This window comes from Pristiophorus japonicus, unplaced genomic scaffold, assembly GCF_044704955.1.
Source record: "Pristiophorus japonicus isolate sPriJap1 unplaced genomic scaffold, sPriJap1.hap1 HAP1_SCAFFOLD_30, whole genome shotgun sequence".
NCBI lineage: Eukaryota > Metazoa > Chordata > Chondrichthyes > Pristiophoridae > Pristiophorus > Pristiophorus japonicus.
In genome coordinates, this window is record NW_027252779.1 from 11,239,945 (window position 1) to 11,265,358 (window position 25,414).

The window sequence follows — 25,414 nt, forward strand, 5'->3', positions numbered from 1 at the left end:
GACTTAACAATACTGATGTTGAATATCGGTTAGATCAATCACTCCATGAATTCACTGCTGGGAAATTCAGAGCTTGTAAATTGCCTGTGAACGCTAAACATAGACACACAGTGAGCCAATGTGCAATATAGGAGGGGCCCAGGCCAAATGAATGCTCGGGATAAGTTATCAGTGGCCATGGCCCAGGCATTCACTGATTCCAGTCTTGCAGACGTTGCTAAGTTTAAAATGCTGAATATTTCCACACTGGCAATGCATTGACAGATGGTAAGCTAGAGTGATGTGCCGCAAAAATGTACACGGAAGGCTAAAGTTAGCCATGATCGGCAACATTTACGGTGTCAATCAGCACCAGTTGAGCGAGAGCGAGATCTCCTCATTTACTGCTGACTTTGAAACGGAAGGCACAGAAGTGTGTGCTGTATCACTACAACGAATGATGCGCTGCTGATGGTTGGGGCAGCAAGAGTGCAGTGAGCTGTGAATTTGTTCAAGAACAGCCTTGCAGGTCAAACGGCCGAAAATACAATGTTCCCTGACCGGGAATCGAACCCGGGCCGCAGCGGTGAAAGCGCCGAAACCTAACCACTAAACCACCAGGGAAGCTGCTACACATTTGCTTGCCAACAAGCAGACCAACACAGTCTTTCCTGCTTGCTCCTTCCAAAGTCTCACCACTTTCGCGCCAGGTAAAACTGTTCGTAGCAAATGGCATTTTTTGTGGAGAACACCAAAGATATGTCCGCGCATCCGCAGCATCACGTGCGGGTAGGCATCCACTGAAATCTATTTCATTCTGTCCTTTTCTCGGGATTTTTCACTCTCGGTGCCGGGTGAACATTTCATTTAGTGTTTTTGTCCTGAACTGCAGTCTTTTGCCCATCTCCAGGCGACAGAACCGTTCTGGCTGTCTGTTCCTACTTTTGAGCATTTACGGGAACAGGCCTCCGGTTCATCGTTTATCAGCAAACCAAGAAACAGAAATAAACAGAAAGATGTGCCTCTCCACCCCGTCGGCAAGTAGCAATGACTGTTATTCCAAATAATTCCCAACCCTTGTGATTCTGTGTGGATTTGTTTCATTATAAAGATTTGATTTTCAACGTGATTAAAAACCGAATAAAAATTATGAAAAACACTGGAATGGCCCGTACGGGGATCGAACCCGCGACCTTGGCGTTATTAGCACCACGCTCTAACCAACTGAGCTAACCGGCCACAAGTTGTGTTAACGTTGCGTGAAAGCTCACTCTGCGGGGATTGTGTTTCCAACTCACACCGGATGACAGATTTACTGCATAAACATTGAACGCATCACATCGCTTAAACATTGTTCACTGTTCATCTACAACACTGCGCAGAGTGTAAATAGAACGTAACAGAACGTAACAGCTTAATCTAAAAACAATTCATGTTGAAAATTATTATCACGCAACCGCTGAACAGCCCACTGTCCCGATATAAAATCAGCCACTACCCTTAGAATGAAGGGAACGCGAAATAACCAAAAATTGCTGAAACACGGGATTGAGCCATGAACCATCTGGATCTTCAGTCAAACGCCTTCCCAACTGAACTATTTCGGTCTGACAGTAAACGAAGCAAAGTTTTCTCACACCTTTTTGAAAGAAAACCTGACCCCGGAAGGAATTGCCCCACCCACTCTGTCCTCGTTTCGGGGCAATGGGTCCAAAACACATCTCAGAGCTCAGGTTGTGTCAATGTAAAGTATAATGATACCGAAAATCTTAATGCTCATGTTCCGTTATCAGTGCCCACGATCCAGGCAATGGTCTTGTACACGTTGCTAAGTTCAAAATGTGTATTTTTTCGCACTGGCAATGAATTAACTGATATCTGTGCTGTGATCAACTAGGTTACTTAGGGTGATGTCGTGCAAGAACGTAATGGAAGCCTAATTATAACGGTGATTGTTGTCACACTGCAGTTAAATGTTGGCAAATTTACAGTGTCAATCAGCAATTCAATTCCACATGTTGATTTAATGTTCTGCTGAAGTGTTCATAAAGAAACAAAGCTTGCACAACAGGCTCGATCTCACCGTCTTGAAGACACAGTGAAATATACTGGAGAGTTTATAACTGTTTGAGAATTAACAATACTGATGTTGAATATCGGTTAGATCAATCACTCCATGAATTCACTGATGGGAAATTCAGAGCTTGTAAATTGCCTGTGAACGCTAAACATAGACACACAGTGAGCCAATGTGCAATATAGGAGGGGCCCAGGCCAAATGAATGCTCGGGATAAGTTATCAGTGGCCATGGCCCAGGCATTCACTGATTCCAGTCTTGCAGACGTTGCTAAGTTTAAAATGCTGAATATTTCCACACTGGCAATGCATTGTCAGATGGTAAGCTAGAGTGATGTGCCGCAAAAATGTACACGGAAGGCTAAAGTTAGCCATGATTGGCAACATTTACGGTGTCAATCAGCACCAGTTGAGCGAGAGCGAGATCTCCTCATTTACTGCTGACTTTGAAACGGAAGGCACAGAAGTGTGTGCTGTATCACTACAACGAATGATGCGCTGCTGATGGTTGGGGCAGCAAGAGTGCAGTGAGCTGTGAATTTGTTCAAGAACAGCCTTGCAGGTCAAACGGCCGAAAATACAATGTTCCCTGACCGGGAATCGAACCCGGGCCGCAGCGGTGAAAGCGCCGAAACCTAACCACTAAACCACCAGGGAAGCTGCTACACATTTGCTTGCCAACAAGCAGACCAACACAGTCTTTCCTGCTTGCTCCTTCCAAAGTCTCACCACTTTCGCGCCAGGTAAAACTGTTCGTAGCAAATGGCATTTTTTGTGGAGAACACCAAAGATATGTCCGCGCATCCGCAGCATCACGTGCGGGTAGGCATCCACTGAAATCTATTTCATTCTGTCCTTTTCTCGGGATTTTTCACTCTCGGTGCCGGGTGAACATTTCATTTAGTGTTTTTGTCCTGAACTGCAGTCTTTTGCCCATCTCCAGGCGACAGAACCGTTCTGGCTGTCTGTTCCTACTTTTGAGCATTTACGGGAACAGGCCTCCGGTTCATCGTTTATCAGCAAACCAAGAAACAGAAATAAACAGAAAGATGTGCCTCTCCACCCCGTCGGCAAGTAGCAATGACTGTTATTCCAAATAATTCCCAACCCTTGTGATTCTGTGTGGATTTGTTTCATTATAAAGATTTGATTTTCAACGTGATTAAAAACCGAATAAAAATTATGAAAAACACTGGAATGGCCCGTACGGGGATCGAACCCGCGACCTTGGCGTTATTAGCACCACGCTCTAACCAACTGAGCTAACCGGCCACAAGTTGTGTTAACGTTGCGTGAAAGCTCACTCTGCGGGGATTGTGTTTCCAACTCACACCGGATGACAGATTTACTGCATAAACATTGAACGCATCACATCGCTTAAACATTGTTCACTGTTCATCTACAACACTGCGCAGAGTGTAAATAGAACGTAACAGAACGTAACAGCTTAATCTAAAAACAATTCATGTTGAAAATTATTATCACGCAACCGCTGAACAGCCCACTGTCCCGATATAAAATCAGCCACTACCCTTAGAATGAAGGGAACGCGAAATAACCAAAAATTGCTGAAACACGGGATTGAGCCATGAACCATCTGGATCTTCAGTCAAACGCCTTCCCAACTGAACTATTTCGGTCTGACAGTAAACGAAGCAAAGTTTTCTCACACCTTTTTGAAAGAAAACCTGACCCCGGAAGGAATTGCCCCACCCACTCTGTCCTCGTTTCGGGGCAATGGGTCCAAAACACATCTCAGAGCTCAGGTTGTGTCAATGTAAAGTATAATGATACCGAAAATCTTAATGCTCATGTTCCGTTATCAGTGCCCACGATCCAGGCAATGGTCTTGTACACGTTGCTAAGTTCAAAATGTGTATTTTTTCGCACTGGCAATGAATTAACTGATATCTGTGCTGTGATCAACTAGGTTACTTAGGGTGATGTCGTGCAAGAACGTAATGGAAGCCTAATTATAACGGTGATTGTTGTCACACTGCAGTTAAATGTTGGCAAATTTACAGTGTCAATCAGCAATTCAATTCCACATGTTGATTTAATGTTCTGCTGAAGTGTTCATAAAGAAACAAAGCTTGCACAACAGGCTCGATCTCACCGTCTTGAAGACACAGTGAAATATACTGGAGAGTTTATAACTGTTTGAGAATTAACAATACTGATGTTGAATATCGGTTAGATCAATCACTCCATGAATTCACTGATGGGAAATTCAGAGCTTGTAAATTGCCTGTGAACGCTAAACATAGACACACAGTGAGCCAATGTGCAATATAGGAGGGGCCCAGGCCAAATGAATGCTCGGGATAAGTTATCAGTGGCCATGGCCCAGGCATTCACTGATTCCAGTCTTGCAGACGTTGCTAAGTTTAAAATGCTGAATATTTCCACACTGGCAATGCATTGTCAGATGGTAAGCTAGAGTGATGTGCCGCAAAAATGTACACGGAAGGCTAAAGTTAGCCATGATTGGCAACATTTACGGTGTCAATCAGCACCAGTTGAGCGAGAGCGAGATCTCCTCATTTACTGCTGACTTTGAAACGGAAGGCACAGAAGTGTGTGCTGTATCACTACAACGAATGATGCGCTGCTGATGGTTGGGGCAGCAAGAGTGCAGTGAGCTGTGAATTTGTTCAAGAACAGCCTTGCAGGTCAAACGGCCGAAAATACAATGTTCCCTGACCGGGAATCGAACCCGGGCCGCAGCGGTGAAAGCGCCGAAACCTAACCACTAAACCACCAGGGAAGCTGCTACACATTTGCTTGCCAACAAGCAGACCCACACAGTCTTTCCTGCTTGCTCCTTCCAAAGTCTCACCACTTTCGCGCCAGGTAAAACTGTTCGGAGCAAATGGCATTTTTTGTGGAGAACACCAAAGATATGTCCGCGCATCCGCAGCATCACGTGCGGGTAGGCATCCACTGAAATCTATTTCATTCTGTCCTTTTCTCGGGATTTTTCACTCTCGGTGCCGGGTGAACATTTCATTTAGTGTTTTTGTCCTGAACTACAGTCTTTTGCCCATCTCCAGGCGACAGAACCGTTCTGGCTGTCTGTTCCTACTTTTGAGCATTTACGGGAACAGGCCTCCGGTTCATCGTTTATCAGCAAACCAAGAAACAGAAATAAACAGAAAGATGTGCCTCTCCACCCCGTCGGCAAGTAGCAATGACTGTTATTCCAAATAATTCCCAACCCTTGTGATTCTGTGTGGATTTGTTTCATTATAAAGATTTGATTTTCAACGTGATTAAAAACCGAATAAAAATTATGAAAAACACTGGAATGGCCCGTACGGGGATCGAACCCGCGACCTTGGCGTTATTAGCACCACGCTCTAACCAACTGAGCTAACCGGCCACAAGTTGTGTTAACGTTGCGTGAAAGCTCACTCTGCGGGGATTGTGTTTCCAACTCACACTGGATGACAGATTTACCTCATAAACATTGAACGCATCACATCGCTTAAACATTGTTCACTGTTCATCTACAACACTGCGCAGAGTGTAAATAGAACGTAACAGAACGTAACAGCTTAATCTAAAAACAATTCATGTTGAAAATTATTATCACGCAACCGCTGAACAGCCCACTGTCCCGATATAAAATCAGCCACTACCCTTAGAATGAAGGGAACGCGAAATAACCAAAAATTGCTGAAACACGGGATTGAGCCATGAACCATCTGGATCTTCAGTCAAACGCCTTCCCAACTGAACTATTTCGGTCTGACAGTAAACGAAGCAAAGTTTTCTCACACCTTTTTGAAAGAAAACCTGACCCCGGAAGGAATTGCCCCACCCACTCTGTCCTCGTTTCGGGGCAATGGGTCCAAAACACATCTCAGAGCTCAGGTTGTGTCAATGTAAAGTATAATGATACCGAAAATCTTAATGCTCATGTTCCGTTATCAGTGCCCACGATCCAGGCAATGGTCTTGTACACGTTGCTAAGTTCAAAATGTGTATTTTTTCGCACTGGCAATGAATTAACTGATATCTGTGCTGTGATCAACTAGGTTACTTAGGGTGATGTCGTGCAAGAACGTAATGGAAGCCTAATTATAACGGTGATTGTTGTCACACTGCAGTTAAATGTTGGCAAATTTACAGTGTCAATCAGCAATTCAATTCCACATGTTGATTTAATGTTCTGCTGAAGTGTTCATAAAGAAACAAAGCTTGCACAACAGGCTCGATCTCACCGTCTTGAAGACACAGTGAAATATACTGGAGAGTTTATAACTGTTTGAGAATTAACAATACTGATGTTGAATATCGGTTAGATCAATCACTCCATGAATTCACTGCTGGGAAATTCAGAGCTTGTAAATTGCCTGTGAACGCTAAACATAGACACACAGTGAGCCAATGTGCAATATAGGAGGGGCCCAGGCCAAATGAATGCTCGGGATAAGTTATCAGTGGCCATGGCCCAGGCATTCACTGATTCCAGTCTTGCAGACGTTGCTAAGTTTAAAATGCTGAATATTTCCACACTGGCAATGCATTGACAGATGGTAAGCTAGAGTGATGTGCCGCAAAAATGTACACGGAAGGCTAAAGTTAGCCATGATTGGCAACATTTACGGTGTCAATCAGCACCAGTTGAGCGAGAGCGAGATCTCCTCATTTACTGCTGACTTTGAAACGGAAGGCACAGAAGTGTGTGCTGTATCACTACAACGAATGATGCGCTGCTGATGGTTGGGGCAGCAAGAGTGCAGTGAGCTGTGAATTTGTTCAAGAACAGCCTTGCAGGTCAAACGGCCGAAAATACAATGTTCCCTGACCGGGAATCGAACCCGGGCCGCAGCGGTGAAAGCGCCGAAACCTAACCACTAAACCACCAGGGAAGCTGCTACACATTTGCTTGCCAACAAGCAGACCCACACAGTCTTTCCTGCTTGCTCCTTCCAAAGTCTCACCACTTTCGCGCCAGGTAAAACTGTTCGGAGCAAATGGCATTTTTTGTGGAGAACACCAAAGATATGTCCGCGCATCCGCAGCATCACGTGCGGGTAGGCATCCACTGAAATCTATTTCATTCTGTCCTTTTCTCGGGATTTTTCACTCTCGGTGCCGGGTGAACATTTCATTTAGTGTTTTTGTCCTGAACTACAGTCTTTTGCCCATCTCCAGGCGACAGAACCGTTCTGGCTGTCTGTTCCTACTTTTGAGCATTTACGGGAACAGGCCTCCGGTTCATCGTTTATCAGCAAACCAAGAAACAGAAATAAACAGAAAGATGTGCCTCTCCACCCCGTCGGCAAGTAGCAATGACTGTTATTCCAAATAATTCCCAACCCTTGTGATTCTGTGTGGATTTGTTTCATTATAAAGATTTGATTTTCAACGTGATTAAAAACCGAATAAAAATTATGAAAAACACTGGAATGGCCCGTACGGGGATCGAACCCGCGACCTTGGCGTTATTAGCACCACGCTCTAACCAACTGAGCTAACCGGCCACAAGTTGTGTTAACGTTGCGTGAAAGCTCACTCTGCGGGGATTGTGTTTCCAACTCACACTGGATGACAGATTTACCTCATAAACATTGAACGCATCACATCGCTTAAACATTGTTCACTGTTCATCTACAACACTGCGCAGAGTGTAAATAGAACGTAACAGAACGTAACAGCTTAATCTAAAAACAATTCATGTTGAAAATTATTATCACGCAACCGCTGAACAGCCCACTGTCCCGATATAAAATCAGCCACTACCCTTAGAATGAAGGGAACGCGAAATAACCAAAAATTGCTGAAACACGGGATTGAGCCATGAACCATCTGGATCTTCAGTCAAACGCCTTCCCAACTGAACTATTTCGGTCTGACAGTAAACGAAGCAAAGTTTTCTCACACCTTTTTGAAAGAAAACCTGACCCCGGAAGGAATTGCCCCACCCACTCTGTCCTCGTTTCGGGGCAATGGGTCCAAAACACATCTCAGAGCTCAGGTTGTGTCAATGTAAAGTATAATGATACCGAAAATCTTAATGCTCATGTTCCGTTATCAGTGCCCACGATCCAGGCAATGGTCTTGTACACGTTGCTAAGTTCAAAATGTGTATTTTTTCGCACTGGCAATGAATTAACTGATATCTGTGCTGTGATCAACTAGGTTACTTAGGGTGATGTCGTGCAAGAACGTAATGGAAGCCTAATTATAACGGTGATTGTTGTCACACTGCAGTTAAATGTTGGCAAATTTACAGTGTCAATCAGCAATTCAATTCCACATGTTGATTTAATGTTCTGCTGAAGTGTTCATAAAGAAACAAAGCTTGCACAACAGGCTCGATCTCACCGTCTTGAAGACACAGTGAAATATACTGGAGAGTTTATAACTGTTTGAGAATTAACAATACTGATGTTGAATATCGGTTAGATCAATCACTCCATGAATTCACTGCTGGGAAATTCAGAGCTTGTAAATTGCCTGTGAACGCTAAACATAGACACACAGTGAGCCAATGTGCAATATAGGAGGGGCCCAGGCCAAATGAATGCTCGGGATAAGTTATCAGTGGCCATGGCCCAGGCATTCACTGATTCCAGTCTTGCAGACGTTGCTAAGTTTAAAATGCTGAATATTTCCACACTGGCAATGCATTGACAGATGGTAAGCTAGAGTGATGTGCCGCAAAAATGTACACGGAAGGCTAAAGTTAGCCATGATTGGCAACATTTACGGTGTCAATCAGCACCAGTTGAGCGAGAGCGAGATCTCCTCATTTACTGCTGACTTTGAAACGGAAGGCACAGAAGTGTGTGCTGTATCACTACAACGAATGATGCGCTGCTGATGGTTGGGGCAGCAAGAGTGCAGTGAGCTGTGAATTTGTTCAAGAACAGCCTTGCAGGTCAAACGGCCGAAAATACAATGTTCCCTGACCGGGAATCGAACCCGGGCCGCAGCGGTGAAAGCGCCGAAACCTAACCACTAAACCACCAGGGAAGCTGCTACACATTTGCTTGCCAACAAGCAGACCAACACAGTCTTTCCTGCTTGCTCCTTCCAAAGTCTCACCACTTTCGCGCCAGGTAAAACTGTTCGTAGCAAATGGCATTTTTTGTGGAGAACACCAAAGATATGTCCGCGCATCCGCAGCATCACGTGCGGGTAGGCATCCACTGAAATCTATTTCATTCTGTCCTTTTCTCGGGATTTTTCACTCTCGGTGCCGGGTGAACATTTCATTTAGTGTTTTTGTCCTGAACTGCAGTCTTTTGCCCATCTCCAGGCGACAGAACCGTTCTGGCTGTCTGTTCCTACTTTTGAGCATTTACGGGAACAGGCCTCCGGTTCATCGTTTATCAGCAAACCAAGAAACAGAAATAAACAGAAAGATGTGCCTCTCCACCCCGTCGGCAAGTAGCAATGACTGTTATTCCAAATAATTCCCAACCCTTGTGATTCTGTGTGGATTTGTTTCATTATGAAGATTTGATTTTCAACGTGATTAAAAACCGAATAAAAATTATGAAAAACACTGGAATGGCCCGTACGGGGATCGAACCCGCGACCTTGGCGTTATTAGCACCACGCTCTAACCAACTGAGCTAACCGGCCACAAGTTGTGTTAACGTTGCGTGAAAGCTCACTCTGCGGGGATTGTGTTTCCAACTCACACTGGATGACAGATTTACTGCATAAACATTGAACGCATCACATCGCTTAAACATTGTTCACTGTTCATCTACAACACTGCGCAGAGTGTAAATAGAACGTAACAGAACGTAACAGCTTAATCTAAAAACAATTCATGTTGAAAATTATTATCACGCAACCGCTGAACAGCCCACTGTCCCGATATAAAATCAGCCACTACCCTTAGAATGAAGGGAACGCGAAATAACCAAAAATTGCTGAAACACGGGATTGAGCCATGAACCATCTGGATCTTCAGTCAAACGCCTTCCCAACTGAACTATTTCGGTCTGACAGTGAACGAAGCAAAGTTTTCTCACACCTTTTTGAAAGAAAACCTGACCCCGGAAGGAATTGCCCCACCCACTCTGTCCTCGTTTCGGGGCAATGGGTCCAAAACACATCTCAGAGCTCAGGTTGTGTCAATGTAAAGTATAATGATACCGAAAATCTTAATGCTCATGTTCCGTTATCAGTGCCCACGATCCAGGCAATGGTCTTGTACACGTTGCTAAGTTCAAAATGTGTATTTTTTCGCACTGGCAATGAATTAACTGATATCTGTGCTGTGATCAACTAGGTTACTTAGGGTGATGTCGTGCAAGAACGTAATGGAAGCCTAATTATAACGGTGATTGTTGTCACACTGCAGTTAAATGTTGGCAAATTTACAGTGTCAATCAGCAATTCAATTCCACATGTTGATTTAATGTTCTGCTGAAGTGTTCATAAAGAAACAAAGCTTGCACAACAGGCTCGATCTCACCGTCTTGAAGACACAGTGAAATATACTGGAGAGTTTATAACTGTTTGAGAATTAACAATACTGATGTTGAATATCGGTTAGATCAATCACTCCATGAATTCACTGCTGGGAAATTCAGAGCTTGTAAATTGCCTGTGAACGCTAAACATAGACACACAGTGAGCCAATGTGCAATATAGGAGGGGCCCAGGCCAAATGAATGCTCGGGATAAGTTATCAGTGGCCATGGCCCAGGCATTCACTGATTCCAGTCTTGCAGACGTTGCTAAGTTTAAAATGCTGAATATTTCCACACTGGCAATGCATTGACAGATGGTAAGCTAGAGTGATGTGCCGCAAAAATGTACACGGAAGGCTAAAGTTAGCCATGATTGGCAACATTTACGGTGTCAATCAGCACCAGTTGAGCGAGAGCGAGATCTCCTCATTTACTGCTGACTTTGAAACGGAAGGCACAGAAGTGTGTGCTGTATCACTACAACGAATGATGCGCTGCTGATGGTTGGGGCAGCAAGAGTGCAGTGAGCTGTGAATTTGTTCAAGAACAGCCTTGCAGGTCAAACGGCCGAAAATACAATGTTCCCTGACCGGGAATCGAACCCGGGCCGCAGCGGTGAAAGCGCCGAAACCTAACCACTAAACCACCAGGGAAGCTGCTACACATTTGCTTGCCAACAAGCAGACCCACACAGTCTTTCCTGCTTGCTCCTTCCAAAGTCTCACCACTTTCGCGCCAGGTAAAACTGTTCGGAGCAAATGGCATTTTTTGTGGAGAACACCAAAGATATGTCCGCGCATCCGCAGCATCACGTGCGGGTAGGCATCCACTGAAATCTATTTCATTCTGTCCTTTTCTCGGGATTTTTCACTCTCGGTGCCGGGTGAACATTTCATTTAGTGTTTTTGTCCTGAACTGCAGTCTTTTGCCCATCTCCAGGCGACAGAACCGTTCTGGCTGTCTGTTCCTACTTTTGAGCATTTACGGGAACAGGCCTCCGGTTCATCGTTTATCAGCAAACCAAGAAACAGAAATAAACAGAAAGATGTGCCTCTCCACCCCGTCGGCAAGTAGCAATGACTGTTATTCCAAATAATTCCCAACCCTTGTGATTCTGTGTGGATTTGTTTCATTATGAAGATTTGATTTTCAACGTGATTAAAAACCGAATAAAAATTATGAAAAACACTGGAATGGCCCGTACGGGGATCGAACCCGCGACCTTGGCGTTATTAGCACCACGCTCTAACCAACTGAGCTAACCGGCCACAAGTTGTGTTAACGTTGCGTGAAAGCTCACTCTGCGGGGATTGTGTTTCCAACTCACACTGGATGACAGATTTACTGCATAAACATTGAACGCATCACATCGCTTAAACATTGTTCACTGTTCATCTACAACACTGCGCAGAGTGTAAATAGAACGTAACAGAACGTAACAGCTTAATCTAAAAACAATTCATGTTGAAAATTATTATCACGCAACCGCTGAACAGCCCACTGTCCCGATATAAAATCAGCCACTACCCTTAGAATGAAGGGAACGCGAAATAACCAAAAATTGCTGAAACACGGGATTGAGCCATGAACCATCTGGATCTTCAGTCAAACGCCTTCCCAACTGAACTATTTCGGTCTGACAGTGAACGAAGCAAAGTTTTCTCACACCTTTTTGAAAGAAAACCTGACCCCGGAAGGAATTGCCCCACCCACTCTGTCCTCGTTTCGGGGCAATGGGTCCAAAACACATCTCAGAGCTCAGGTTGTGTCAATGTAAAGTATAATGATACCGAAAATCTTAATGCTCATGTTCCGTTATCAGTGCCCACGATCCAGGCAATGGTCTTGTACACGTTGCTAAGTTCAAAATGTGTATTTTTTCGCACTGGCAATGAATTAACTGATATCTGTGCTGTGATCAACTAGGTTACTTAGGGTGATGTCGTGCAAGAACGTAATGGAAGCCTAATTATAACGGTGATTGTTGTCACACTGCAGTTAAATGTTGGCAAATTTACAGTGTCAATCAGCAATTCAATTCCACATGTTGATTTAATGTTCTGCTGAAGTGTTCATAAAGAAACAAAGCTTGCACAACAGGCTCGATCTCACCGTCTTGAAGACACAGTGAAATATACTGGAGAGTTTATAACTGTTTGAGAATTAACAATACTGATGTTGAATATCGGTTAGATCAATCACTCCATGAATTCACTGCTGGGAAATTCAGAGCTTGTAAATTGCCTGTGAACGCTAAACATAGACACACAGTGAGCCAATGTGCAATATAGGAGGGGCCCAGGCCAAATGAATGCTCGGGATAAGTTATCAGTGGCCATGGCCCAGGCATTCACTGATTCCAGTCTTGCAGACGTTGCTAAGTTTAAAATGCTGAATATTTCCACACTGGCAATGCATTGACAGATGGTAAGCTAGAGTGATGTGCCGCAAAAATGTACACGGAAGGCTAAAGTTAGCCATGATCGGCAACATTTACGGTGTCAATCAGCACCAGTTGAGCGAGAGCGAGATCTCCTCATTTACTGCTGACTTTGAAACGGAAGGCACAGAAGTGTGTGCTGTATCACTACAACGAATGATGCGCTGCTGATGGTTGGGGCAGCAAGAGTGCAGTGAGCTGTGAATTTGTTCAAGAACAGCCTTGCAGGTCAAACGGCCGAAAATACAATGTTCCCTGACCGGGAATCGAACCCGGGCCGCAGCGGTGAAAGCGCCGAAACCTAACCACTAAACCACCAGGGAAGCTGCTACACATTTGCTTGCCAACAAGCAGACCCACACAGTCTTTCCTGCTTGCTCCTTCCAAAGTCTCACCACTTTCGCGCCAGGTAAAACTGTTCGGAGCAAATGGCATTTTTTGTGGAGAACACCAAAGATATGTCCGCGCATCCGCAGCATCACGTGCGGGTAGGCATCCACTGAAATCTATTTCATTCTGTCCTTTTCTCGGGATTTTTCACTCTCGGTGCCGGGTGAACATTTCATTTAGTGTTTTTGTCCTGAACTACAGTCTTTTGCCCATCTCCAGGCGACAGAACCGTTCTGGCTGTCTGTTCCTACTTTTGAGCATTTACGGGAACAGGCCTCCGGTTCATCGTTTATCAGCAAACCAAGAAACAGAAATAAACAGAAAGATGTGCCTCTCCACCCCGTCGGCAAGTAGCAATGACTGTTATTCCAAATAATTCCCAACCCTTGTGATTCTGTGTGGATTTGTTTCATTATAAAGATTTGATTTTCAACGTGATTAAAAACCGAATAAAAATTATGAAAAACACTGGAATGGCCCGTACGGGGATCGAACCCGCGACCTTGGCGTTATTAGCACCACGCTCTAACCAACTGAGCTAACCGGCCACAAGTTGTGTTAACGTTGCGTGAAAGCTCACTCTGCGGGGATTGTGTTTCCAACTCACACTGGATGACAGATTTACCTCATAAACATTGAACGCATCACATCGCTTAAACATTGTTCACTGTTCATCTACAACACTGCGCAGAGTGTAAATAGAACGTAACAGAACGTAACAGCTTAATCTAAAAACAATTCATGTTGAAAATTATTATCACGCAACCGCTGAACAGCCCACTGTCCCGATATAAAATCAGCCACTACCCTTAGAATGAAGGGAACGCGAAATAACCAAAAATTGCTGAAACACGGGATTGAGCCATGAACCATCTGGATCTTCAGTCAAACGCCTTCCCAACTGAACTATTTCGGTCTGACAGTAAACGAAGCAAAGTTTTCTCACACCTTTTTGAAAGAAAACCTGACCCCGGAAGGAATTGCCCCACCCACTCTGTCCTCGTTTCGGGGCAATGGGTCCAAAACACATCTCAGAGCTCAGGTTGTGTCAATGTAAAGTATAATGATACCGAAAATCTTAATGCTCATGTTCCGTTATCAGTGCCCACGATCCAGGCAATGGTCTTGTACACGTTGCTAAGTTCAAAATGTGTATTTTTTCGCACTGGCAATGAATTAACTGATATCTGTGCTGTGATCAACTATGTTACTTAGGGTGATGTCGTGCAAGAACGTAATGGAAGCCTAATTATAACGGTGATTGTTGTCACACTGCAGTTAAATGTTGGCAAATTTACAGTGTCAATCAGCAATTCAATTCCACATGTTGATTTAATGTTCTGCTGAAGTGTTCATAAAGAAACAAAGCTTGCACAACAGGCTCGATCTCACCGTCTTGAAGACACAGTGAAATATACTGGAGAGTTTATAACTGTTTGAGAATTAACAATACTGATGTTGAATATCGGTTAGATCAATCACTCCATGAATTCACTGCTGGGAAATTCAGAGCTTGTAAATTGCCTGTGAACGCTAAACATAGACACACAGTGAGCCAATGTGCAATATAGGAGGGGCCCAGGCCAAATGAATGCTCGGGATAAGTTATCAGTGGCCATGGCCCAGGCATTCACTGATTCCAGTCTTGCAGACGTTGCTAAGTTTAAAATGCTGAATATTTCCACACTGGCAATGCATTGACAGATGGTAAGCTAGAGTGATGTGCCGCAAAAATGTACACGGAAGGCTAAAGTTAGCCATGATTGGCAACATTTACGGTGTCAATCAGCACCAGTTGAGCGAGAGCGAGATCTCCTCATTTACTGCTGACTTTGAAACGGAAGGCACAGAAGTGTGTGCTGTATCACTACAACGAATGATGCGCTGCTGATGGTTGGGGCAGCAAGAGTGCAGTGAGCTGTGAATTTGTTCAAGAACAGCCTTGCAGGTCAAACGGCCGAAAATACAATGTTCCCTGACCGGGAATCGAACCCGGGCCGCAGCGGTGAAAGCGCCGAAACCTAACCACTAAACCACCAGGGAAGCTGCTACACATTTGCTTGCCAACAAGCAGACCCACACAGTCTTTCCTGCTTGCTCCTTCCAAAGTCTCACCACTTTCGCGCCAGGTAAAACTGTTCGGAGCAAATGGCATTTTTTGTGGAGAACACCAAAGATATGTCCGCGCATCCGCAGCATCACGTGCGGGTAGGCATCCACTGAAATCTATTTCATTCTGTCCTTTTCTCGGGATTTTTCACTCTCGGTGCCGGGTGAACATTTCATTTAGTGTTTTTGTCCTGAACTACAGTCTTTTGCCCATCTCCAGGCGACAGAACCGTTCTGGCTGTCTGTTCCTACTTTTGAGCATTTACGGGAACAGGCCTCCGGTTCATCGTTTATCAGCAAACCAAGAAACAGAAATAAACAGAAAGATGTGCCTCTCCACCCCGTCGGCAAATAGCAATGACTGTTATTCCAAATAATTCCCAACCCTTGTGATTCTGTGTGGATTTGTTTCATTATAAAGATTTGATTTTCAACGTGACTAAAACACCGAATAAAAATTATGAAAAACACTGGAATGGCCCGTACGGGGATCGAACCCGCGACCTTGGCGTTATTAGCACCACGCTCTAACCAACTGAGCTAACCGGCCACAAGTTGTGTTAACGTTGCGTGAAAGCTCACTCTGCGGGGATTGTGTTTCCAACTCACACTGGATGACAGATTTACTGCATAAACATTGAACGCATCACATCGCTTAAACATTGTTCACTGTTCATCTACAACACTGCGCAGAGTGTAAATAGAACGTAACAGAACGTAACAGCTTAATCTAAAAACAATTCATGTTGAAAATTATTATCACGCAACCGCTGAACAGCCCACTGTCCCGATATAAAATCAGCCACTACCCTTAGAATGAAGGGAACGCGAAATAACCAAAAATTGCTGAAACACGGGATTGAGCCATGAACCATCTGGATCTTCAGTCAAACGCCTTCCCAACTGAACTATTTCGGTCTGACAGTGAACGAAGCAAAGTTTTCTCACACCTTTTTGAAAGAAAACCTGACCCCGGAAGGAATTGCCCCACCCACTCTGTCCTCGTTTCGGGGCAATGGGTCCAAAACACATCTCAGAGCTCAGGTTGTGTCAATGTAAAGTATAATGATACCGAAAATCTTAATGCTCATGTTCCGTTATCAGTGCCCACGATCCAGGCAATGGTCTTGTACACGTTGCTAAGTTCAAAATGTGTATTTTTTCGCACTGGCAATGAATTAACTGATATCTGTGCTGTGATCAACTAGGTTACTTAGGGTGATGTCGTGCAAGAACGTAATGGAAGCCTAATTATAACGGTGATTGTTGTCACACTGCAGTTAAATGTTGGCAAATTTACAGTGTCAATCAGCAATTCAATTCCACATGTTGATTTAATGTTCTGCTGAAGTGTTCATAAAGAAACAAAGCTTGCACAACAGGCTCGATCTCACCGTCTTGAAGACACAGTGAAATATACTGGAGAGTTTATAACTGTTTGAGACTTAACAATACTGATGTTGAATATCGGTTAGATCAATCACTCCATGAATTCACTGCTGGGAAATTCAGAGCTTGTAAATTGCCTGTGAACGCTAAACATAGACACACAGTGAGCCAATGTGCAATATAGGAGGGGCCCAGGCCAAATGAATGCTCGGGATAAGTTATCAGTGGCCATGGCCCAGGCATTCACTGATTCCAGTCTTGCAGACGTTGCTAAGTTTAAAATGCTGAATATTTCCACACTGGCAATGCATTGACAGATGGTAAGCTAGAGTGATGTGCCGCAAAAATGTACACGGAAGGCTAAAGTTAGCCATGATTGGCAACATTTACGGTGTCAATCAGCACCAGTTGAGCGAGAGCGAGATCTCCTCATTTACTGCTGACTTTGAAACGGAAGGCACAGAAGTGTGTGCTGTATCACTACAACGAATGATGCGCTGCTGATGGTTGGGGCAGCAAGAGTGCAGTGAGCTGTGAGTTTGTTCAAGAACAGCCTTGCAGGTCAAACGGCCGAAAATACAATGTTCCCTGACCGGGAATCGAACCCGGGCCGCAGCGGTGAAAGCGCCGAAACCTAACCACTAAACCACCAGGGAAGCTGCTACACATTTGCTTGCCAACAAGCAGACCCACACAGTCTTTCCTGCTTGCTCCTTCCAAAGTCTCACCACTTTCGCGCCAGGTAAAACTGTTCGGAGCAAATGGCATTTTTTGTGGAGAACACCAAAGATATGTCCGCGCATCCGCAGCATCACGTGCGGGTAGGCATCCACTGAAATCTATTTCATTCTGTCCTTTTCTCGGGATTTTTCACTCTCGGTGCCGGGTGAACATTTCATTTAGTGTTTTTGTCCTGAACTACAGTCTTTTGCCCATCTCCAGGCGACAGAACCGTTCTGGCTGCCTGTTCCTACTTTTGAGCATTTACGGGAACAGGCCTCCGGTTCATCGTTTATCAGCAAACCAAGAAACAGAAATAAACAGAAAGATGTGCCTCTCCACCCCGTCGGCAAGTAGCAATGACTGTTATTCCAAATAATTCCCAACCCTTGTGATTCTGTGTGGATTTGTTTCATTATAAAGATTTGATTTTCAACGTGACTAAAACACCGAATAAAAATTATGAAAAACACTGGAATGGCCCGTACGGGGATCGAACCCGCGACCTTGGCGTTATTAGCACCACGCTCTAACCAACTGAGCTAACCGGCCACAAGTTGTGTTAACGTTGCGTGAAAGCTCACTCTGCGGGGATTGTGTTTCCAACTCACACTGGATGACAGATTTACTGCATAAACATTGAACGCATCACATCGCTTAAACATTGTTCACTGTTCATCTACAACACTGCGCAGAGTGTAAATAGAACGTAACAGAACGTAACAGCTTAATCTAAAAACAATTCATGTTGAAAATTATTATCACGCAACCGCTGAACAGCCCACTGTCCCGATATAAAATCAGCCACTACCCTTAGAATGAAGGGAACGCGAAATAACCAAAAATTGCTGAAACACGGGATTGAGCCATGAACCATCTGGATCTTCAGTCAAACGCCTTCCCAACTGAACTATTTCGGTCTGACAGTGAACGAAGCAAAGTTTTCTCACACCTTTTTGAAAGAAAACCTGACCCCGGAAGGAATTGCCCCACCCACTCTGTCCTCGTTTCGGGGCAATGGGTCCAAAACACATCTCAGAGCTCAGGTTGTGTCAATGTAAAGTATAATGATACCGAAAATCTTAATGCTCATGTTCCGTTATCAGTGCCCACGATCCAGGCAATGGTCTTGTACACGTTGCTAAGTTCAAAATGTGTATTTTTTCGCACTGGCAATGAATTAACTGATATCTGTGCTGTGATCAACTAGGTTACTTAGGGTGATGTCGTGCAAGAACGTAATGGAAGCCTAATTATAACGGTGATTGTTGTCACACTGCAGTTAAATGTTGGCAAATTTACAGTGTCAATCAGCAATTCAATTCCACATGTTGATTTAATGTTCTGCTGAAGTGTTCATAAAGAAACAAAGCTTGCACAACAGGCTCGATCTCACCGTCTTGAAGACACAGTGAAATATACTGGAGAGTTTATAACTGTTTGAGACTTAACAATACTGATGTTGAATATCGGTTAGATCAATCACTCCATGAATTCACTGCTGGGAAATTCAGAGCTTGTAAATTGCCTGTGAACGCTAAACATAGACACACAGTGAGCCAATGTGCAATATAGGAGGGGCCCAGGCCAAATGAATGCTCGGGATAAGTTATCAGTGGCCATGGCCCAGGCATTCAGTGATTCCAGTCTTGCAGACGTTGCTAAGTTTAAAATGCTGAATATTTCCACACTGGCAATGCATTGTCAGATGGTAAGCTAGAGTGATGTGCCGCAAAAATGTACACGGAAGGCTAAAGTTAGCCATGATTGGCAACATTTACGGTGTCAATCAGCACCAGTTGAGCGAGAGCGAGATCTCCTCATTTACTGCTGACTTTGAAACGGAAGGCACAGAAGTGTGTGCTGTATCACTACAACGAATGATGCGCTGCTGATGGTTGGGGCAGCAAGAGTGCAGTGAGCTGTGAATTTGTTCAAGAACAGCCTTGCAGGTCAAACGGCCGAAAATACAATGTTCCCTGACCGGGAATCGAACCCGGGCCGCAGCGGTGAAAGCGCCGAAACCTAACCACTAAACCACCAGGGAAGCTGCTACACATTTGCTTGCCAACAAGCAGACCCACACAGTCTTTCCTGCTTGCTCCTTCCAAAGTCTCACCACTTTCGCGCCAGGTAAAACTGTTCGGAGCAAATGGCATTTTTTGTGGAGAACACCAAAGATATGTCCGCGCATCCGCAGCATCACGTGCGGGTAGGCATCCACTGAAATCTATTTCATTCTGTCCTTTTCTCGGGATTTTTCACTCTCGGTGCCGGGTGAACATTTCATTTAGTGTTTTTGTCCTGAACTACAGTCTTTTGCCCATCTCCAGGCGACAGAACCGTTCTGGCTGTCTGTTCCTACTTTTGAGCATTTACGGGAACAGGCCTCCGGTTCATCGTTTATCAGCAAACCAAGAAACAGAAATAAACAGAAAGATGTGCCTCTCCACCCCGTCGGCAAGTAGCAATGACTGTTATTCCAAATAATTCCCAACCCTTGTGATTCTGTGTGGATTTGTTTCATTATAAAGATTTGATTTTCAACGTGATTAAAAACCGAATAAAAATTATGAAAAACACTGGAATGGCCCGTACGGGGATCGAACCCGCGACCTTGGCGTTATTAGCACCACGCTCTAACCAACTGAGCTAACCGGCCACAAGTTGTGTTAACGTTGCGTGAAAGCTCACTCTGCGGGGATTGTGTTTCCAACTCACACTGGATGACAGATTTACCTCATAAACATTGAACGCATCACATCGCTTAAACATTGTTCACTGTTCATCTACAACACTGCGCAGAGTGTAAATAGAACGTAACAGAACGTAACAGCTTAATCTAAAAACAATTCATGTTGAAAATTATTATCACGCAACCGCTGAACAGCCCACTGTCCCGATATAAAATCAGCCACTACCCTTAGAATGAAGGGAACGCGAAATAACCAAAAATTGCTGAAACACGGGATTGAGCCATGAACCATCTGGATCTTCAGTCAAACGCCTTCCCAACTGAACTATTTCGGTCTGACAGTAAACGAAGCAAAGTTTTCTCACACCTTTTTGAAAGAAAACCTGACCCCGGAAGGAATTGCCCCACCCACTCTGTCCTCGTTTCGGGGCAATGGGTCCAAAACACATCTCAGAGCTCAGGTTGTGTCAATGTAAAGTATAATGATACCGAAAATCTTAATGCTCATGTTCCGTTATCAGTGCCCACGATCCAGGCAATGGTCTTGTACACGTTGCTAAGTTCAAAATGTGTATTTTTTCGCACTGGCAATGAATTAACTGATATCTGTGCTGTGATCAACTAGGTTACTTAGGGTGATGTCGTGCAAGAACGTAATGGAAGCCTAATTATAACGGTGATTGTTGTCACACTGCAGTTAAATGTTGGCAAATTTACAGTGTCAATCAGCAATTCAATTCCACATGTTGATTTAATGTTCTGCTGAAGTGTTCATAAAGAAACAAAGCTTGCACAACAGGCTCGATCTCACCGTCTTGAAGACACAGTGAAATATACTGGAGAGTTTATAACTGTTTGAGAATTAACAATACTGATGTTGAATATCGGTTAGATCAATCACTCCATGAATTCACTGCTGGGAAATTCAGAGCTTGTAAATTGCCTGTGAACGCTAAACATAGACACACAGTGAGCCAATGTGCAATATAGGAGGGGCCCAGGCCAAATGAATGCTCGGGATAAGTTATCAGTGGCCATGGCCCAGGCATTCACTGATTCCAGTCTTGCAGACGTTGCTAAGTTTAAAATGCTGAATATTTCCACACTGGCAATGCATTGACAGATGGTAAGCTAGAGTGATGTGCCGCAAAAATGTACACGGAAGGCTAAAGTTAGCCATGATTGGCAACATTTACGGTGTCAATCAGCACCAGTTGAGCGAGAGCGAGATCTCCTCATTTACTGCTGACTTTGAAACGGAAGGCACAGAAGTGTGTGCTGTATCACTACAACGAATGATGCGCTGCTGATGGTTGGGGCAGCAAGAGTGCAGTGAGCTGTGAATTTGTTCAAGAACAGCCTTGCAGGTCAAACGGCCGAAAATACAATGTTCCCTGACCGGGAATCGAACCCGGGCCGCAGCGGTGAAAGCGCCGAAACCTAACCACTAAACCACCAGGGAAGCTGCTACACATTTGCTTGCCAACAAGCAGACCCACACAGTCTTTCCTGCTTGCTCCTTCCAAAGTCTCACCACTTTCGCGCCAGGTAAAACTGTTCGGAGCAAATGGCATTTTTTGTGGAGAACACCAAAGATATGTCCGCGCATCCGCAGCATCACGTGCGGGTAGGCATCCACTGAAATCTATTTCATTCTGTCCTTTTCTCGGGATTTTTCACTCTCGGTGCCGGGTGAACATTTCATTTAGTGTTTTTGTCCTGAACTACAGTCTTTTGCCCATCTCCAGGCGACAGAACCGTTCTGGCTGCCTGTTCCTACTTTTGAGCATTTACGGGAACAGGCCTCCGGTTCATCGTTTATCAGCAAACCAAGAAACAGAAATAAACAGAAAGATGTGCCTCTCCACCCCGTCGGCAAGTAGCAATGACTGTTATTCCAAATAATTCCCAACCCTTGTGATTCTGTGTGGATTTGTTTCATTATAAAGATTTGATTTTCAACGTGACTAAAACACCGAATAAAAATTATGAAAAACACTGGAATGGCCCGTACGGGGATCGAACCCGCGACCTTGGCGTTATTAGCACCACGCTCTAACCAACTGAGCTAACCGGCCACAAGTTGTGTTAACGTTGCGTGAAAGCTCACTCTGCGGGGATTGTGTTTCCAACTCACACTGGATGACAGATTTACTGCATAAACATTGAACGCATCACATCGCTTAAACATTGTTCACTGTTCATCTACAACACTGCGCAGAGTGTAAATAGAACGTAACAGAACGTAACAGCTTAATCTAAAAACAATTCATGTTGAAAATTATTATCACGCAACCGCTGAACAGCCCACTGTCCCGATATAAAATCAGCCACTACCCTTAGAATGAAGGGAACGCGAAATAACCAAAAATTGCTGAAACACGGGATTGAGCCATGAACCATCTGGATCTTCAGTCAAACGCCTTCCCAACTGAACTATTTCGGTCTGACAGTGAACGAAGCAAAGTTTTCTCACACCTTTTTGAAAGAAAACCTGACCCCGGAAGGAATTGCCCCACCCACTCTGTCCTCGTTTCGGGGCAATGGGTCCAAAACACATCTCAGAGCTCAGGTTGTGTCAATGTAAAGTATAATGATACCGAAAATCTTAATGCTCATGTTCCGTTATCAGTGCCCACGATCCAGGCAATGGTCTTGTACACGTTGCTAAGTTCAAAATGTGTATTTTTTCGCACTGGCAATGAATTAACTGATATCTGTGCTGTGATCAACTAGGTTACTTAGGGTGATGTCGTGCAAGAACGTAATGGAAGCCTAATTATAACGGTGATTGTTGTCACACTGCAGTTAAATGTTGGCAAATTTACAGTGTCAATCAGCAATTCAATTCCACATGTTGATTTAATGTTCTGCTGAAGTGTTCATAAAGAAACAAAGCTTGCACAACAGGCTCGATCTCACCGTCTTGAAGACACAGTGAAATATACTGGAGAGTTTATAACTGTTTGAGACTTAACAATACTGATGTTGAATATCGGTTAGATCAATCACTCCATGAATTCACTGCTGGGAAATTCAGAGCTTGTAAATTGCCTGTGAACGCTAAACATAGACACACAGTGAGCCAATGTGCAAAAAAGGAGCGGCCCAGGCCAAATGAATGCTCGGGATAAGTTATCAGTGGCCATGGCCCAGGCATTCACTGATTCCAGTCTTGCAGACGTTGCTAAGTTTAAAATGCTGAATATTTCCACACTGGCAATGCATTGACAGATGGTAAGCTAGAGTGATGTGCCGCAAAAATGTACACGGAAGGCTAAAGTTAGCCATGATCGGCAAAATTTACGGTGTCAATCAGCACCAGTTGAGCGAGAGCGAGATCTCCTCATTTACTGCTGACTTTGAAACGGAAGGCACAGAAGTGTGTGCTGTATCACGACAACGAATGATGCGCTGCTGATGTGGTTGGGGCAGCAAGAGTGCAGTGAGCTGTGAATTTGTTCAAGAACAGCCTTGCAGGTCAAACGGCCGAAAATACAATGTTCCCTGACCGGGAATCGAACCCGGGCCGCAGCGGTGAAAGCGCCGAAACCTAACCACTAAACCACCAGGGAAGCTGCTACACATTTGCTTGCCAACAAGCAGACCCACACAGTCTTTCCTGCTTGCTCCTTCCAAAGTCTCACCACTTTCGCGCCAGGTAAAACTGTTCGGAGCAAATGGCATTTTTTGTGGAGAACACCAAAGATATGTCCGCGCATCCGCAGCATCACGTGCGGGTAGGCATCCACTGAAATCTATTTCATTCTGTCCTTTTCTCGGGATTTTTCACTCTCGGTGCCGGGTGAACATTTCATTTAGTGTTTTTGTCCTGAACTACAGTCTTTTGCCCATCTCCAGGCGACAGAACCGTTCTGGCTGTCTGTTCCTACTTTTGAGCATTTACGGGAACAGGCCTCCGGTTCATCGTTTATCAGCAAACCAAGAAACAGAAATAAACAGAAAGATGTGCCTCTCCACCCCGTCGGCAAGTAGCAATGACTGTTATTCCAAATAATTCCCAACCCTTGTGATTCTGTGTGGATTTGTTTCATTATAAAGATTTGATTTTCAACGTGACTAAAACACCGAATAAAAATTATGAAAAACACTGGAATGGCCCGTACGGGGATCGAACCCGCGACCTTGGCGTTATTAGCACCACGCTCTAACCAACTGAGCTAACCGGCCACAAGTTGTGTTAACGTTGCGTGAAAGCTCACTCTGCGGGGATTGTGTTTCCAACTCACACTGGATGACAGATTTACTGCATAAACATTGAACGCATCACATCGCTTAAACATTGTTCACTGTTCATCTACAACACTGCGCAGAGTGTAAATAGAACGTAACAGAACGTAACAGCTTAATCTAAAAACAATTCATGTTGAAAATTATTATCACGCAACCGCTGAACAGCCCACTGTCCCGATATAAAATCAGCCACTACCCTTAGAATGAAGGGAACGCGAAATAACCAAAAATTGCTGAAACACGGGATTGAGCCATGAACCATCTGGATCTTCAGTCAAACGCCTTCCCAACTGAACTATTTCGGTCTGACAGTGAACCAAGCAAAGTTTTCTCACACCTTTTTGAAAGAAAACCTGACCCCGGAAGGAATTGCCCCACCCACTCTGTCCTCGTTTCGGGGCAATGGGTCCAAAACACATCTCAGAGCTCAGGTTGTGTCAATGTAAAGTATAATGATACCGAAAATCTTAATGCTCATGTTCCGTTATCAGTGCCCACGATCCAGGCAATGGTCTTGTACACGTTGCTAAGTTCAAAATGTGTATTTTTTCGCACTGGCAATGAATTAACTGATATCTGTGCTGTGATCAACTAGGTTACTTAGGGTGATGTCGTGCAAGAACGTAATGGAAGCCTAATTATAACGGTGATTGTTGTCACACTGCAGTTAAATGTTGGCAAATTTACAGTGTCAATCAGCAATTCAATTCCACATGTTGATTTAATGTTCTGCTGAAGTGATCATAAAGAAACAAAGCTTGCACAACAGGCTCGATCTCACCGTCTTGAAGACACAGTGAAATATACTGGAGAGTTTATAACTGTTTGAGACTTAACAATACTGATGTTGAATATCGGTTAGATCAATCACTCCATGAATTCACTGCTGGGAAATTCAGAGCTTGTAAATTGCCTGT

At 44.3% G+C, this 25,414-nt stretch overlaps 24 non-coding genes across 24 annotated transcripts; all 24 read right to left on the bottom strand.

The window, feature by feature from the left end:
* Positions 1 to 531: 531 nt before the first annotated feature.
* Positions 532 to 603, bottom strand: trnae-uuc (transfer RNA glutamic acid (anticodon UUC)). Its single transcript has one exon. It is a non-coding gene; the product is annotated as a tRNA-Glu (tRNA).
* Positions 604 to 1,144: 541 nt separating this feature from the next.
* Positions 1,145 to 1,218, bottom strand: trnai-aau (transfer RNA isoleucine (anticodon AAU)). Its single transcript has one exon. It is a non-coding gene; the product is annotated as a tRNA-Ile (tRNA).
* A 1,423-nt stretch (positions 1,219 to 2,641) lies between these two features.
* On the bottom strand, positions 2,642 to 2,713 carry trnae-uuc (transfer RNA glutamic acid (anticodon UUC)). Its single transcript has one exon. It is a non-coding gene; the product is annotated as a tRNA-Glu (tRNA).
* Positions 2,714 to 3,254: 541 nt separating this feature from the next.
* On the bottom strand, positions 3,255 to 3,328 carry trnai-aau (transfer RNA isoleucine (anticodon AAU)). The gene has a single exon. It is a non-coding gene; the product is annotated as a tRNA-Ile (tRNA).
* A 1,423-nt stretch (positions 3,329 to 4,751) lies between these two features.
* On the bottom strand, positions 4,752 to 4,823 carry trnae-uuc (transfer RNA glutamic acid (anticodon UUC)). Its single transcript has one exon. It is a non-coding gene; the product is annotated as a tRNA-Glu (tRNA).
* Positions 4,824 to 5,364: 541 nt separating this feature from the next.
* trnai-aau (transfer RNA isoleucine (anticodon AAU)) lies at positions 5,365 to 5,438 on the bottom strand. The gene has a single exon. It is a non-coding gene; the product is annotated as a tRNA-Ile (tRNA).
* A 1,423-nt stretch (positions 5,439 to 6,861) lies between these two features.
* On the bottom strand, positions 6,862 to 6,933 carry trnae-uuc (transfer RNA glutamic acid (anticodon UUC)). Its single transcript has one exon. It is a non-coding gene; the product is annotated as a tRNA-Glu (tRNA).
* Positions 6,934 to 7,474: 541 nt separating this feature from the next.
* trnai-aau (transfer RNA isoleucine (anticodon AAU)) lies at positions 7,475 to 7,548 on the bottom strand. Its single transcript has one exon. It is a non-coding gene; the product is annotated as a tRNA-Ile (tRNA).
* A 1,423-nt stretch (positions 7,549 to 8,971) lies between these two features.
* trnae-uuc (transfer RNA glutamic acid (anticodon UUC)) lies at positions 8,972 to 9,043 on the bottom strand. Its single transcript has one exon. It is a non-coding gene; the product is annotated as a tRNA-Glu (tRNA).
* A 541-nt stretch (positions 9,044 to 9,584) lies between these two features.
* trnai-aau (transfer RNA isoleucine (anticodon AAU)) lies at positions 9,585 to 9,658 on the bottom strand. The gene has a single exon. It is a non-coding gene; the product is annotated as a tRNA-Ile (tRNA).
* Positions 9,659 to 11,081: 1,423 nt separating this feature from the next.
* trnae-uuc (transfer RNA glutamic acid (anticodon UUC)) lies at positions 11,082 to 11,153 on the bottom strand. Its single transcript has one exon. It is a non-coding gene; the product is annotated as a tRNA-Glu (tRNA).
* A 541-nt stretch (positions 11,154 to 11,694) lies between these two features.
* On the bottom strand, positions 11,695 to 11,768 carry trnai-aau (transfer RNA isoleucine (anticodon AAU)). The gene has a single exon. It is a non-coding gene; the product is annotated as a tRNA-Ile (tRNA).
* Positions 11,769 to 13,191: 1,423 nt separating this feature from the next.
* Positions 13,192 to 13,263, bottom strand: trnae-uuc (transfer RNA glutamic acid (anticodon UUC)). The gene has a single exon. It is a non-coding gene; the product is annotated as a tRNA-Glu (tRNA).
* A 541-nt stretch (positions 13,264 to 13,804) lies between these two features.
* Positions 13,805 to 13,878, bottom strand: trnai-aau (transfer RNA isoleucine (anticodon AAU)). The gene has a single exon. It is a non-coding gene; the product is annotated as a tRNA-Ile (tRNA).
* Positions 13,879 to 15,301: 1,423 nt separating this feature from the next.
* Positions 15,302 to 15,373, bottom strand: trnae-uuc (transfer RNA glutamic acid (anticodon UUC)). The gene has a single exon. It is a non-coding gene; the product is annotated as a tRNA-Glu (tRNA).
* Positions 15,374 to 15,915: 542 nt separating this feature from the next.
* On the bottom strand, positions 15,916 to 15,989 carry trnai-aau (transfer RNA isoleucine (anticodon AAU)). The gene has a single exon. It is a non-coding gene; the product is annotated as a tRNA-Ile (tRNA).
* Positions 15,990 to 17,412: 1,423 nt separating this feature from the next.
* Positions 17,413 to 17,484, bottom strand: trnae-uuc (transfer RNA glutamic acid (anticodon UUC)). Its single transcript has one exon. It is a non-coding gene; the product is annotated as a tRNA-Glu (tRNA).
* A 542-nt stretch (positions 17,485 to 18,026) lies between these two features.
* On the bottom strand, positions 18,027 to 18,100 carry trnai-aau (transfer RNA isoleucine (anticodon AAU)). Its single transcript has one exon. It is a non-coding gene; the product is annotated as a tRNA-Ile (tRNA).
* A 1,423-nt stretch (positions 18,101 to 19,523) lies between these two features.
* Positions 19,524 to 19,595, bottom strand: trnae-uuc (transfer RNA glutamic acid (anticodon UUC)). The gene has a single exon. It is a non-coding gene; the product is annotated as a tRNA-Glu (tRNA).
* Positions 19,596 to 20,136: 541 nt separating this feature from the next.
* On the bottom strand, positions 20,137 to 20,210 carry trnai-aau (transfer RNA isoleucine (anticodon AAU)). Its single transcript has one exon. It is a non-coding gene; the product is annotated as a tRNA-Ile (tRNA).
* A 1,423-nt stretch (positions 20,211 to 21,633) lies between these two features.
* Positions 21,634 to 21,705, bottom strand: trnae-uuc (transfer RNA glutamic acid (anticodon UUC)). Its single transcript has one exon. It is a non-coding gene; the product is annotated as a tRNA-Glu (tRNA).
* A 542-nt stretch (positions 21,706 to 22,247) lies between these two features.
* trnai-aau (transfer RNA isoleucine (anticodon AAU)) lies at positions 22,248 to 22,321 on the bottom strand. The gene has a single exon. It is a non-coding gene; the product is annotated as a tRNA-Ile (tRNA).
* Positions 22,322 to 23,746: 1,425 nt separating this feature from the next.
* Positions 23,747 to 23,818, bottom strand: trnae-uuc (transfer RNA glutamic acid (anticodon UUC)). The gene has a single exon. It is a non-coding gene; the product is annotated as a tRNA-Glu (tRNA).
* Positions 23,819 to 24,360: 542 nt separating this feature from the next.
* Positions 24,361 to 24,434, bottom strand: trnai-aau (transfer RNA isoleucine (anticodon AAU)). Its single transcript has one exon. It is a non-coding gene; the product is annotated as a tRNA-Ile (tRNA).
* Between the last annotated feature and the right edge of the window lie 980 nt (positions 24,435 to 25,414).